Below are 14,747 nucleotides of genomic sequence, written 5' to 3'. Positions count from 1 at the left end.
ACGTGCCCAAGAAAAAAGGACAATCCCTCCCCCCTTGTCTGCGGGTTTAATAATCAGGTTGGGATTGGATGTTAATTCTTCTAGAGCTTTCTGCTCTTTATTAGAAAGGTTATTTCTAACCTGGTGGTTTGTATTCTGAAGTCTTTTCAGATCGTTTAGGACACATTTCTCAAATAGGACAATTTCCTCAGCCACCTGGTTGTCTGACGGAATAAAGATGGATGGCACCCTCAATCCTGTGTCTGTTATAGTTTCACTTTCCTCCTGTTCGCGGAAGAAGTTGTTTAATCTAATTTTTCTGAAAAATGGTTTAATTCCAATTTCCGTAGAGTACCAATCCGTATTGTGGGTGGGGACGGAGGAAAGGCCTTTAGTAAGGAGCAAAAGTTGTTCGTCAGATAGTATTACATCTGATAAATTAAAAACTGGAATAGTTTGATCTTCCGAAATAGTGGCCGGATGAGTGCCAGGGACTATTATTGGTTGTAGCCTCTCCTGCGTGATCGTTGCCATCTCCGACCTCCCCGTGTGTCCCATGGCTGACTGTAGGGGTCCCCCTGGTAGCCTTGATAGGGGCCTCTCCCTAAAAAAGATCTTTGGCCCCTAGGTCTAAAGTGTTGTTGGCCTCCCGATTGATATTGGTCTTCCCCTGCAGAATCACTGCTAGTGTCAGAAAATGTGACCCACCTTCTAGGGCCTCTCCTATTTCGTCCTGTCTGTTGCGTTCTTTCCTGGTTTTTTTGTTGTAGATATTCTGTACTCAGATATGGATATATTCTCTCCAATCGAAATTCTTGGATATCTTTGTTGAGTTTTTTAGTTTTTTTTGATAGTGTAGATGTTTTAAATTCTTCAAAAAGATTTTCGATTTCTCTTAATTTATCCTCCGAGTTAACAATTAGAGGATTAGATTTAAATTTCAGTTCATCTGACTCAATTTCTTTTTGTACTTTTACTGCTAGTCTCTGAGCTGTTGAGATCGTTAGGGCCATAAGGTCTCGACTACATTTTGTGGCAATTTTACTAAAGCCAGTTTTGTATTCCTCATCCTCCAAGAATAGGCCTGGCTCATTGCGTATAACCAGTCCTGCTGGTATGATGCTTGCTCTCAAGTACTCTCTCAAAAAATGCCCATGTAGTTCTGTTCTAAATCCCTTCTTCTTTGATTTTAACAGTTCCTCGCAGTTACTTTGTGTTAGTATAGGAACAGTATTGTCACCTTGGTCAAAGAACGACGGGCCTCCAATTATATTCAGTATTTGTTCCTCACTGTAACTCAGTGTGGCATTCTCGGCCATATCCTGGCCACAAAGTGTGTAATGAAAAAATTATAATAATGAGTGTGAAAGAGGACTATTTGAAAAGAATATTAGAAGAAGTTAAGAAAAGACCAATGGCAAAGCATGGGAGACAGAAAGTGTGGGACAGAAAATAGAAAGACAGAGGACTCAAAAACCTATAAAAGGAAAATGAACTATTCCTTAAAAAACACTATGAGTTGTAAGGCTAGGGGACCCTAAATGTGCTATGGTGCCCTAGACCTATATGCATCCCTACAGTCAGCCTAGGCTGACAAGAATATGTATACACTGGAGGGTAAATCCCCTACTCTGTGGGGGTCTGGGGAAAAGAATACAACAAGAAAGAAAATATAGTGACCCCACAGGGTGTAAAATACAGGTGATGTGGTATACTAATTACCGATACTCACCTCACTTTTTCAAACCTCAACAAACAAACAACTAATGTACGACACTGTAGCATACAAGAAAAACACCACAGACTAGTCAACAGATCTAGCACAAGGTTTCCCTTGGAGGATCACTCTCACTTAGATCTACTATTTTCTGATTCCAAGGAGTGTCCTAATTAGCTCTGGCTCTATATGTTTTACCCCTGGTTAACAAGTGGTCATATCATCATTGCTATACATTTAACACTTGAATATTAACCAGAGTCTTGGCTATAATTCTCATTATTTTAATAGAAAGCATAAAACAACTTTTGGTGCAAAAACTTCAGTGACATTTTACACAAAAATTATTATTTCTCAAAAGATACATTGATTCGAATATAATCTTTCGATCAGAATGTCAACATTTGAATTAATCATGCACCATAGGGAACAATAAAAAGTTAAGTACAAGTAAAACAAAAAGACCGTACAAGTATTTTTGACAAAAAGACCCAATGAGACAAAGTTTTCATTTGGACAAAATCTATGAATAACACAAGAAGTAAATTCTATTCCTATGGCAGAGGGATATTATAACATTACTTAGTTTTCACCCTATTTTGGTTTTACATTGCTTAGTTTTCAACCTATTTAGGTTCTGAAAATCCACATATGTGTTCGCCAAAAGGCCCCAAATAGAGAAAAATAAAAACCAATTATTGTTCCTTTATGGGGTTTAGGAATAGATAACTAGTGTCAACTAAACTTATATATTCACACTAGACTACTGTTTCTTACAGTACTGCTCAGGTCAGACTACTGTTGCTTACAGTACTGCTCAGGTCTACGTATGTACACACTGGCCTAGCTGATATAAGTCCAGTGGTCAACAATGTCAGCCAAAGGGGGTCAGGCAGATGGAGTTGAAATACGTTTCGGCGTGGAGTTCTGGACAGAAAACGCCTTCCTCAGGACCAAAAGTCAGATGTGTAAGAATTATAGCCTCTATAAAAACAAGCAAATACAAAGAGGACAAGGAAGAAGAACAAAAAATAACATTAAGGGGAGTTATAAAAAGATTAAAAATCCAACCTACAACAACTACTAAAGAACTAAAGGCATACCAGTTTCTATTCAAATAATGAGTGTAAAGGAAAAAAGCCAGACAAGAAAAGAGAAAGGATAAACACCCAAACCCATCACAGGGTAAAGAGACAAATAATAAACAATATTGTTTATGACAAGATACAATATGTGTGCATAGTCCAGCACCGTGAAGGAACATTATAGTGTGTAGATAATAGATCATGCAAAAAACAAGCGTTTGCCAGAGTAAGCCGAGGTAATAAATATGAATATAAATAAACCAAATGTTCTGAGTCGAGTCAGACATAGGAACATTATTGTGACACCCGCTCGTGGAATGACACCCCTAAGTTAGAATCTTGTGCTCAGCATGAAGGCGCTATCTTTACCTCAATTGGGGCAATCGAACAGAGGCCCGAAGCCACATGTAGTGTTGCCAGATTGAATAATATCTGTGTTCTGGAAGGTATTGATAACCGGAGGACCCAGTCATATGTGAACACACTTCACTTATCTGAAAGGAAACATAAGTGTATGTCACATAAAATGGGTGTCTCTCTGAAATCCATGACCGGAGTTCCAAAAAGTTACAAATGTACTTGGAATACATAGCAGTAGTAAAAAAATAAATAAATAAAGGTCTATACCTGTGGTCATAAGCTTATCGGGGCACTGAAGTCAACACTTGTCAGAGTCAGCATGCCGTCATTAGATAACTGGGTACTCGTCTAAGCTATGTGTCTCTAAAATAAGAATGACACAAAGGCAAAAAGGAGCGTGTTAAAGTGCCATATTCGCTATGTGGGACCAGTGATTATGCTATATAGCTAATCCAGCTCACAGGGATAAGAGTAAAAGTAAACATGTACTCACCCTGTACCCTTGAGCGACTGAGACGAGGGCATTCAGTTCTTCTCAGCGGACGGGCATACGGGTCAAATGGAAACAAGAAACGGCAAATGCCGTCTTCATAGCCGCTGGCGGTCTGCTGGGTCCGTTGGCGTCCGGCAAGCGGCTCTCTCAATAGTGCTCGCCACACGTAAAGGGCGTAGCCACTATCAGGCAAAAGGTATCCTTGTTATGTTAAAGTGGCTGAAGAGCCAGCGAGTGTGAAGACGTGCAGCTTGAGCGGCCACGTTAATTCCGAAAACCGGAACTTGAATTACTGTCCGGGTTACCGGAGCTACGCCATTATAGTAATGGTGGCCAAAAAGGGGAATGACAATCCACTTAGAACTGAAATGCAAAAAAGGTCTAAACAGTAAAAGGAAAAGGTATTGATACCAAAATTCAAATCAAATGAATTAAAGCAAAAAACTAACAAGAAACTAAAAAGGGACTGAGTGGTATAAAAATAAATAATGCCTATGACGACAACTGGCAGTGTCTTGTCCGTTTTGTGCAGCTTTAAAAACTCCAGCTGTTGTTCCATCTGTGTGCAAAGAGTGAGGAGGGGAACTATTGGGGCCACAGGAGGGCAAATGGAAAACCGAAGTCAGTTCTGAACAGCAAAATCCCGAGATGAGGGTGGCTAAAGGCAAAAGAGATAGGGAGGAGAAAGAGAAACTATTCTCCAAAATGGTCTACAACAAAAGCCACACTGAACCCTGACGGTCCCCAAGGTCAGTGTAGAAATTGACATGGCGGAGTTTCCTCATTCAGACCCCTCCGTTTATCCAAAGTTTGTAAACGATGGATCCATCTAGATTCCTTATCATTCAGTGCTCTCTTTGGATTGGAACTGTTTTTGACAGTGTCCAGAATCCACCAGTATAAATCCTCAGAACTATGGGCAAAAGCCACATAGTGTGACACCATTGGTGCTTGGTGATTTTTGCACTTAATCCTGGATCGATGTTCATTGATCCTTATATGAACTGGTCTTGTGGTTTGGCCCACATATCTCAGCCCACATGGACATTGGATGCAATAAATTGCATTCGTTGTTTTGCAGTTGGACAAGAAGCGTATGTCCCATATTCTCTCCTCAATTTTGAAATGGGACGTTTTCTTGGTGTATTTGCATGCCCGGCAGTTTCCACATGGGTAATGACCCACCAGGGGTCTAAGAATTCTATGACTTATGTTTGGTTTGCCATAGCTGGTAGAGTGCACCAATTTATCTCTCAGGTTTCTCGATCTTTTAAACGCAAACAGAGGTTTGCCTTTGTCTTGAAGACAGTTACTGACCATTGGCCAATACGTCAAAAGGATTTTCTTAATAGCAAATGATTGTGTACTGTATGTCGTAACGCATGTTATGCGATCCTTATTTTGTGTTTTCGGGTTGGATTCCAATAGATTTTCACGGGGCGTAAATCTTGCTCTTTTTAATGCATGAGATACCAGTTTCTTGGGGTATCCTCGTTCCTTTAACTCACCAGCCAAATTGTTAGCATGTGTATAATAGTCAGTAACCTCAGTACAATTTCTTCGAAGTCTAAGAAATTGACTGAAAGGCAAATTCTCTTTGAGAGATCTAGGGTGAAAGCTCTTAAAGTGTAGAAAAGTGTTTCTATCTGTGGTCTTTTTGTATAAATTACAGGCCAAATGTCCAATTTTCACATTGATGCATAGATCTAGAAAATTGATAGTCAATTTGGAATATTGCATCGTGAATTTGATAGTATTATGTTGGCAATTCAGATAGGCAAAGAATTCCTGTAGAGACTCGATATTTCCTCTCCAGATGAAAATAACGTCATCGATGTATCTATACCACTTTCTGATATGTGGATTATAGATGTTACTTTCGGAGAGAACATATTTCATCTCAAAAGCGGCCATGAATAGAATCGCGAGGCTCGGGGCAAAAGCTGCCCCCATGGCAGTACCTCGTTTTTGTAACTAGAATTGTCCTGAGTAGACGAAAAAGTTTCTTTGTAATGCAATGGTCATTAGTTCGACTATAAAAGCCGCTGGGACCCTGTATTGGGTTGCCTGGTGGATAAGAAAGAGATGAACTATCTCTATTGCCTCCTCCTGTGGAATATTCGTGTAGAGGGCAGTGATGTCCATCGTGACTAAAAGATCCTGATCTATGTCGAATGGCTCTCCCTCAAAGATTTTTATAGTTGCTGTGGTATCTTTTAGATAAGTGTCTGTCTGTTTACTGATTGGTTGCAAGAATAAATCTATGAACTTGCACAAAGGTTCCAAAATGGAGCCACAACCAGACACAATCGGCCTACCTGGTGGCTGTATTTGATCTTTATGTATCTTGGGTAGACTGTAAAAGGAGGGAGTCCTTTTCTCTGAGTGATTCAGATATTCAAATTCTTCCTTAGTTATCCATGATCGATCTACTGCATATTGGGTAGCATCCCTGATCTCTTTTTCGATATCTGGTGAGGGGTCCTTCCTCAATGGCCCATAGCTCTGAGTATCTTCCAAAAGGTCCAGCGTCATGCGATTATAACGTGCCCAAGAAAAAAGGACAATCCCTCCCCCCTTGTCTGCGGGTTTAATAATCAGGTTGGGATTGGATGTTAATTCTTCTAGAGCTTTCTGCTCTTTATTAGAAAGGTTATTTCTAACCTGGTGGTTTGTATTCTGAAGTCTTTGCAGATCGTTTAGGACACATTTCTCAAATAGGACAATTTCCTCAGCCACCTGGTTGTCTGACGGAATAAAGATGGATGGCACCCTCAGTCCTGTGTCTGTTATAGTTTCACTTTCCTCCTGTTCGCGGAAGAAGTTGTTTAATCTAATTTTTCTGAAAAATGGTTTCATTTCAATTTCCGTAGAGTACCAATCCGTCCTGTGGGTGGGGACGAAGGAAAGGCCTTTAGTAAGGAGCAAAAGTTGTTCGTCAGATAGTATTACATCTGATAAATTAAAAACTGGAATAGTTTGATCTTCCGAAATAGTGGCCGGATGAGTGCCAGGGACTATTATTGGTTGTAGCCTCTCCTGCGTGATCGTTGCCATCTCCGACCTCCCCGTGTGTCCCATGGCTGACTGTAGGGGTCCCCCTGGTAGCCTTGATAGGGGCCTCTCCCTAAAAAAGATCTTTGGCCCCTAGGTCTAAAGTGTTGCTGGCCTCCCGATTGATATTGGTCTTCCCCTGCAGAATCACTGCTAGTGTCAGAAAATGTGACCCACCTTCTAGGGCCTCTCCTATTTCGTCCTGTCTGTTGCGTTCTTTCCTGGTTTTTTTGTTGTAGATATTCTGTACTCAGATATGGATATATTCTCTCCAATCGAAATTCTTGGATATCTTTGTTGAGTTTTTTAGTTTTTTTTGATAGTGTAGATGTTTTAAATTCTTCAAAAAGATTTTCGATTTCTCTTAATTTATCCTCCGAGTTAACAATTAGAGGATTAGATTTAAATTTCAGTTCATCTGACTCAATTTCTTTTTGTACCTTTACTGCTAGTCTCTGAGCTGTTGAGATCGTTAGGGCCATAAGGTCTCGACTACATTTTGTGGCAATTTTACTAAAGCCAGTTTTGTATTCCTCATCCTCCAAGAATAGGCCTGGCTCATTGCGTATAACCAGTCCTGCTGGTATGATGCTTGCTCTCAAGTACTCTCTCAAAAAATGCCCATGTAGTTCTGTTCTAAATCCCTTCTTCTTTGATTTTAACAGTTCCTCGCAGTTACTTTGTGTTAGTATAGGAACAGTATTGTCACCTTGGTCAAAGAACGACGGGCCTCCAATTATATTCAGTATTTGTTCCTCACTGTAACTCAGTGTGGCATTCTCGGCCATATCCTGGCCACAAAGTGTGTAATGAAAAAATTATAATAATGAGTGTGAAAGAGGACTATTTGAAAAGAATATTAGAAGAAGTTAAGAAAAGACCAATGGCAAAGCATGGGAGACAGAAAGTGTGGGACAGAAAATAGAAAGACAGAGGACTCAAAAACCTATAAAAGGAAAATGAACTATTCCTTAAAAAACACTATGAGTTGTAAGGCTAGGGGACCCTAAATGTGCTATGGTGCCCTAGACCTATATGCATCCCTACAGTCAGCCTAGGCTGACAAGAATATGTATACACTGGAGGGTAAATCCCCTACTCTGTGGGGGTCTGGGGAAAAGAATACAACAAGAAAGAAAATATAGTGACCCCACAGGGTGTAAAATACAGGTGATGTGGTATACTAATTACCGATACTCACCTCACTTTTTCAAACCTCAACAAACAAACAACTAATGTACGACACTGTAGCATACAAGAAAAACACCACAGACTAGTCAACAGATCTAGCACAAGGTTTCCCTTGGAGGATCACTCTCACTTAGATCTACTATTTTCTGATTCCAAGGAGTGTCCTAATTAGCTCTGGCTCTATATGTTTTACCCCTGGTTAACAAGTGGTCATATCATCATTGCTATACATTTAACACTTGAATATTAACCAGAGTCTTGGCTATAATTCTCATTATTTTAATAGAAAGCATAAAACAACTTTTGGTGCAAAAACTTCAGTGACATTTTACACAAAAATTATTATTTCTCAAAAGATACATTGATTCGAATATAATCTTTCGATCAGAATGTCAACATTTGAATTAATCATGCACCATAGGGAACAATAAAAAGTTAAGTACAAGTAAAACAAAAAGACCGTACAAGTATTTTTGACAAAAAGACCCAATGAGACAAAGTTTTCATTTGGACAAAATCTATGAATAACACAAGAAGTAAATTCTATTCCTATGGCAGAGGGATATTATAACATTACTTAGTTTTCACCCTATTTTGGTTTTACATTGCTTAGTTTTCAACCTATTTAGGTTCTGAAAATCCACATATGTGTTCGCCAAAAGGCCCCAAATAGCAACTACAACAACAGCAACAACAACCACAGCCCCCACCACAGAGGATACACAGGAGGAGAAAGAGGGTGAGACAGGCCCAGCATGCCCTACCGGTGCAGCCACCATTACCACGCCGGCAGCCCCCAATCCCCCGCATCAGAGCCACCCCCTTCAACCTCACACCAGAGCAGATCCACACCCTGTACCGGCTTGACTGGGACACCATTACCACCATAGTGGACCTGATACATGACGATATAGTGAGCCGCATAGAAATCAGCACTGCCATCCCCCCTCTACTGAAGGTAGTGTCTGTGCTCCACTTCCTTGCCACAGGCACCTACCAGCATACAGTGGGGCACATGCATGGCATTTCACAGCCCATATTTTCCCGGATACTCAACCAAGTGCTGGATGCCCTCCTCACCCACACAAGGGACTACATATCCCTACCCCAGACTCCCCAGGAGATATATGACACCAAAGTTGCCTTCCATGCACTGGCAGGCATGCCAAATTGCATAGGTGCCCTCGACTGCACCCACGTTGAATTGGTGTTCCCGCATGCCATGGAGGTGCTGTATCGCAACCGCAAGCAATACCACTCCATCAACGTCCAGATGGTGTGTAATGCCAGTAAAGCCATCACACATTGCAATGCCCGATACCCCGGATCAACTCATGACTCCTTGGTCCTGCAGAACTCAACACTACCACGCTACATGGAGCGACATGCTGGACGACGTGCCTGGCTGCTTGGTGAGTAACCTGAATGGGCCATGGCAGTGCATTGGGGCTGTGAGTAGGTTGCCTGCATACTCCACCTGGGTGGGAAAGGGGGGGGAATACATACTCCACCTGGGTGGGAAAGGGGGGGGGTGGATGCATACTCCACCTGGGTGGGAAAGGGGGGGGTGCATACTCCACCTGGGTGGGAATCTCCACGCCAGTGCACGATGTTCACCTCACAGCACACTGTGCCCCAAGGCAAGTGACAAGGCACATGACCACATAACCACACAGTGATGAATTTAAGCCGACACCTAATACTACATGAGTAACAGGAAACCTGGCCAGATACCACAACACATGCACCACTCATCGGCGGACCTTACACACCGTAGCGGCATCCTGCACCATGCAGTGCAATGTCGCTGACTCCTGCATCTCAACACACAGGACAGTCATCCCTGGGAGTGCATAGAAGTGAGTCTAACAGGGATCCTACGGTGTGTCACTGGTCCTGCACCCCCATAGGATTGCTGCAAGTCACCATGGTAGGGATCCGTGCAGAGTGACGAGTATGCTACCAAATACAGCCAACACCCTCTTTCACCAAGTCTCGCGCAAGACATCAATGAATGCAGTCCAACACTGCTGCATGCATATACGATGCACATGCAACACGACGTGAGTGCACACCATGACCCATCAGTGAGAAGCTACCCCCTCCATCATTCCATTGCACATGACACATAGCCGGTCCAGTAATGGGGTGATTGTATCCTGGGAGATGTGTGTATGGCCAGTAATCACCTGCGGCCATGTAAGACTAGTACAATTCTCCACCATGAATGCACAAACACTTACCTTCATTCCACTCTCATGCAGGTGATGCTGGCTACCATTTGAAGCCGTGGCTCATGACCCCGGTCCGCAACCCACAGAACAGACACAAGGAGGACTACAATACATCCCATACCCGTACACGGGTGGTGATAGAGCAGACCTTCGGCCTGTTGAAGGCACGATTTTGTTGCCTCAGCCGGTCGGGTGGGGCACTCATCTACAGCCACGAGAAGGTGTCCAAGATCACCATGGCATGTGTAATGCTGCACAACATGTGCATCCGTCGGAACGTGCCACTGCCCCCTGACGTGGAACTGCTACCACCAGATGATGATGAGGGGGAGGAGGAAGGAATGGCAGGACAGCATCACGGTGCCGATGCACAGGAGGGACGTTCAGTGCGGCAATCATTGATCGGACAATATTTCTGACTCACAAGTCAGCTGAGGGTGTGAGGATGACAGGACATTGGGCACTGGGTGTGGGGATACATGTACACCATGCACTGTGTGACATTAAGAGACACATGCACAATGATCAATGTCCACTCTGTTTTTTAGGGATGATCAACCAGTGTATTGAACAAAAATGTAGAAACGTGTACAACAAAACCTCCACCCTCACACCCCTCCCCCTCCCCCCAACTCCCACACACACCCTCACCCCCCTCCCCCCCAACTCCCACACACACCCTCACCCCCCTCCCCCCAACTCCCACACACACCCTCACTCCCCTCCCCCCCAACTCCCACACACACCCTCACCCCCCTTCACCGCCCCCCACAACAACCCCACAATAGTCCCATCAGTGCAACATAGGCCACATGTGTGTGGCAGTATGGTCATTGTGCACTTCCAGAGCCAGGGGGATCCATTTTGTGGCGGCGCAATGTACGCAGTGACCGACGGACAGGGCTGGTCTGCGTGGAGGAGCTTTGGGAGGGTGGGTACTGCCACTGGGGCTGTGGTCTGGGGGGTGCTGCCTCCAGGGCATCTGCGATCCGGCCCAGCACCTCACAGAGCCGGTTTGTGCTGGCAGTGATCACCTCGCCCAGAGCCTGAAGGTCATTGTGCCACTCCGACCTAGATTCGCAGTTGTCCCGGATAAAGTCCTCAATCAGGCCCGTGAGGTGCTGGGAGCGCACTGCATCCATGGCCGGTGTGGTGGCCGGTTGTTGACATTTGGGTGGTGAGTGGGACAGTGATCTGGGCTTGGATGGAAAATGCATGCAGATGTCTGGGTCACTCATGTTGGCGGAGTACTGTGCTGACTCACATTGACTGCCTCTTTGTGTGCTATGGCCAATATGGGTTGGAGCCTTGCACCTGACCTCAGCCTGGGTCCCACTTGTTACGGCATGATTTCATTGGGGGGGGGGGTTCCCATACGTGATGTGACAGCTTGCCCAGTCCTTGGCGGTGCCTTACATTGGTAATGCATTTACTGTCTTGACTCATGACAATCACCTCCATCAGCGGATGACGTAGCACCGCACTCCATTTCGCCAACCCCTTCTATGGCTTCTGTGCCCATCATGTCCGCACACGTTTGCTCCCAGGGCATCATCTTGATGGGAGAAGCTGGGCCTCCTCCTGTCTCCAGGGCCTGAGTTCGGTTAGCCGATAGGATGGCCCGCACCCTGAGACGGAGGTCATCCCACCGTTTCCTGCAGTCCTTCGTGGTGCGGGGGGTGTTTCCTACGGCGCTCACCCTCTGTGCAACCAAGTCCCAGATCTCCTTCCTGACAACGGTGGGCCTACGCATGTCACTGCTGAATACTATCTCAGCATGTTCGTGCAGAGTGTCCACCAGGACCTGGAGCTCGTCCTGCGTAAAGCGCTCCTTTCTTATGCGGGCGGCACCTTTTTTCAGTGCTTTCGGCATGATGCTGGTCTCTAATGGCTATTTTCCAGATCCAAAGATGCCTGCGGGTCCTGTATGAAGAGGATGGCAATGGATTGTGTTTTTAAAGATGGCCGCTGCGCTCCTTCCCGTTCCTGTGCAATGACGTAATTTCCGTATCCGTTAATTAGCGGTGACCGTACGTTACAGTATCCGTAAATTACGGTCACCGCTAATTATGGACGGCGAAGCTTCGATGGCGGTGTTGTAAAGAACGTCTCGCTTCATGCCACCAAGGGGTTTAACGGGCCCTTTAGCGGTATGCCGCTAGGGGATTTACCGGCATGGCGGAAAGCTGGTGCCCGCGAAGTCGGAATAGCCTGTAAATAGCGGCGTGGTCCCAGATCGGACTCGGTCTTTCCGCCATGCCGGTAAAAACCAATACTTACCGCAAACCTTTGAATGAGGCCCGTTGTCTTTTGTGTAAGAGTGAAAAGTATCATTAAATTAAATAGCTACGAAAGGTGATTGTGGTGAAAGCAAACAAGTTGAGTGATTGTGGGGGAAGACTAAGAAACCCGGAAGGGGAAAAAAGGGGATTCCATGGGTGGGAATTGTGTGCTGCAGATTCGGCTTATGTGTTATGTTTTGCATAATTGTTTAGTTAGGGTGGGTTGGAGTATGGGGACTCCACTGAATAATTTGTGTCAGGTACTTCATAGCTGTAAGGTGAAGAGCATCATCGGTATTGGCTCCGGGAATCTAAGGGTAAAATGCTCAATTCATGGTCTACTGTGGGGACCTATGATAAGGGGATATATAAACCTGCATACTTTTTTAGTTGCAAGGCAGAAGGGTTCAAAATTAGAGAAGCGGTTAAATATCTTAGAGCTATGGAGGATGTATGAGAAAGGCTGGAAGACCCAAACTGTTAAAGTCTCAGAGGAAGGGCCGAAAAAGGATGGTGCAGGAATTCTTTCTGAACCTCCCCGATATGGGTGCAATCCTTCATCACATGCAGAAGTGTATACAGACCCTGAGTTTGAACCTCCCTTTTCTCCAGCGACCACTCCAATGATTAAGTGTGGTGGAATGAGAGAGAATGAGCCAGCAGCCAAAAGAGTAGATGAAGGGTTGAGAATGAGTGCAAAAGGGGAGACTATGGCCCTCATTACGACCCTGGCGGAGTGGGTTTACGCCAGCGGTATTCGCGGCGGACCCGTCCGCCCTACTACGAGTTCCCGTAGCGCCATGGAGCGGTTTCCGCCTGGTTTTTCCGGGCGGAGAAATCCATGGCGCTACGGGACCTTGTTGTTAATTACGCCACCGTATTTTACGGTGGCGTAATTAACGCCTTCCCCACTCCCATTATACCCTATGGGGCAAAAATGGGAATGGGGAAGGGTAAAATGGGGAATGGGGATTTACCGCCCCGCCAAGGTCGGAATGGGGCGGTAAATCCGCCAACCCCCATGGCGGTATCGGCAGCTTTCCGCCGTGCTCCATGGTGAATATTGCACCACGATTTCCGCCAGGGTCGTAATGAGGGCCTATGCCTTTTACTGCTAGGATAGCGGATAAGCTGCAAAAGCAGTAGAGACACAAGAACAGATAAAATTGGAAGGAGCACTAAGGTTAGCGGAAGTAGAGGTAGTGCTGTTATGACAGCAGAGAAGTGAAGAGTGGGAAGAAGTGAACAGACATGCAAAGGAGATAGAGTAAGCAAGGTGGATGCATGAACAAGTTCTTGTTAGGTTAGACAAGTCAGTTATAAAGGAGGTCAATTTGGACCTGGAGAACAGAAGTATTGCTATGGGTACAGGATTCAAGCAGTGACAATGTGAACCAGCACCCTACGGAAGTGCAGACTATGCTTCCGTGCCTATAGAGGTATCAGGGGAGATGAGAACAGGAGTAGGAGATGATGGTGAATGGGAATCAAATGTTAGCAGGGAGAGCAGGGTGAAGCAGCTCCACCTCCCACTCCAGTAGCAGCGCCAAAGAGTACACCATGGGGTCTTAGGATGCACTGTGGTTCTAGCATGGATATAGTAAGTAATAGGAAAGAGATGGGTGAAGCCCCAATAAAAGCGGGTGTAACTCAATTTCCATTGCTACAGAAAGGTCAGGGAAGGGCGTATTATGTCCCATGGTCACACATAGACTGGAATCATTTCTTCACTCACTGCATGAGAGAAACATACTAGTAGTGTCATGTTTTCCATAGGAGACATGAAAAGCGTATTCACAGCCCTAATGTGAGAACAGTCAGATAAGCCTGGAGACGAGCAGGCTATCCGGGAGTTCAGATGGATACAAATATCCACAATGGAGCAGCATTCAATAATTATAGGGCACTAGTATGGGGGGCCCCGCGGGTTATGTATCCTGATACACTCAATATAAATTCTATTTCGGACAAAACAATGAAGTTAGATTTTGATCCTGCCTCACACATCCAGATAATTCAGGAGATGTAGAGGGCAGATACGGGATAAGCGTGGGATAGAACCTGGCCATTTTTAACCACATGCTAAAAAAGGCACTTCCTATGGAAGTCCAGCACGATTTAGACAAAGTAGTAGGGCTGGAGGCCAAGATTTGGTTGGTAATTCAGGCACATATTGTGCACTTTTGTAAAAGGAGGCAAGAGAATGAAAAGGAGTCTGTAGAGCAGGCACAAAAGGCAGAAGCTAGCAAAGATCTGTTTGGGAGGTGCAGTGATTACCAGCACCACGGAGGGAGAGCAGGGACTATTTTGACAACAGGTATATAGTGAATCAGGTATGACACAAGGTTGGAT

Source organism: Ambystoma mexicanum, chromosome 8 (genome assembly GCF_040938575.1).
Source record: "Ambystoma mexicanum isolate Mex_15411 chromosome 8, UKY_AmexF1_1, whole genome shotgun sequence".
Lineage (NCBI taxonomy): Eukaryota > Metazoa > Chordata > Amphibia > Caudata > Ambystomatidae > Ambystoma > Ambystoma mexicanum.
Note: the sequence above shows the minus strand (reverse complement) of the source record.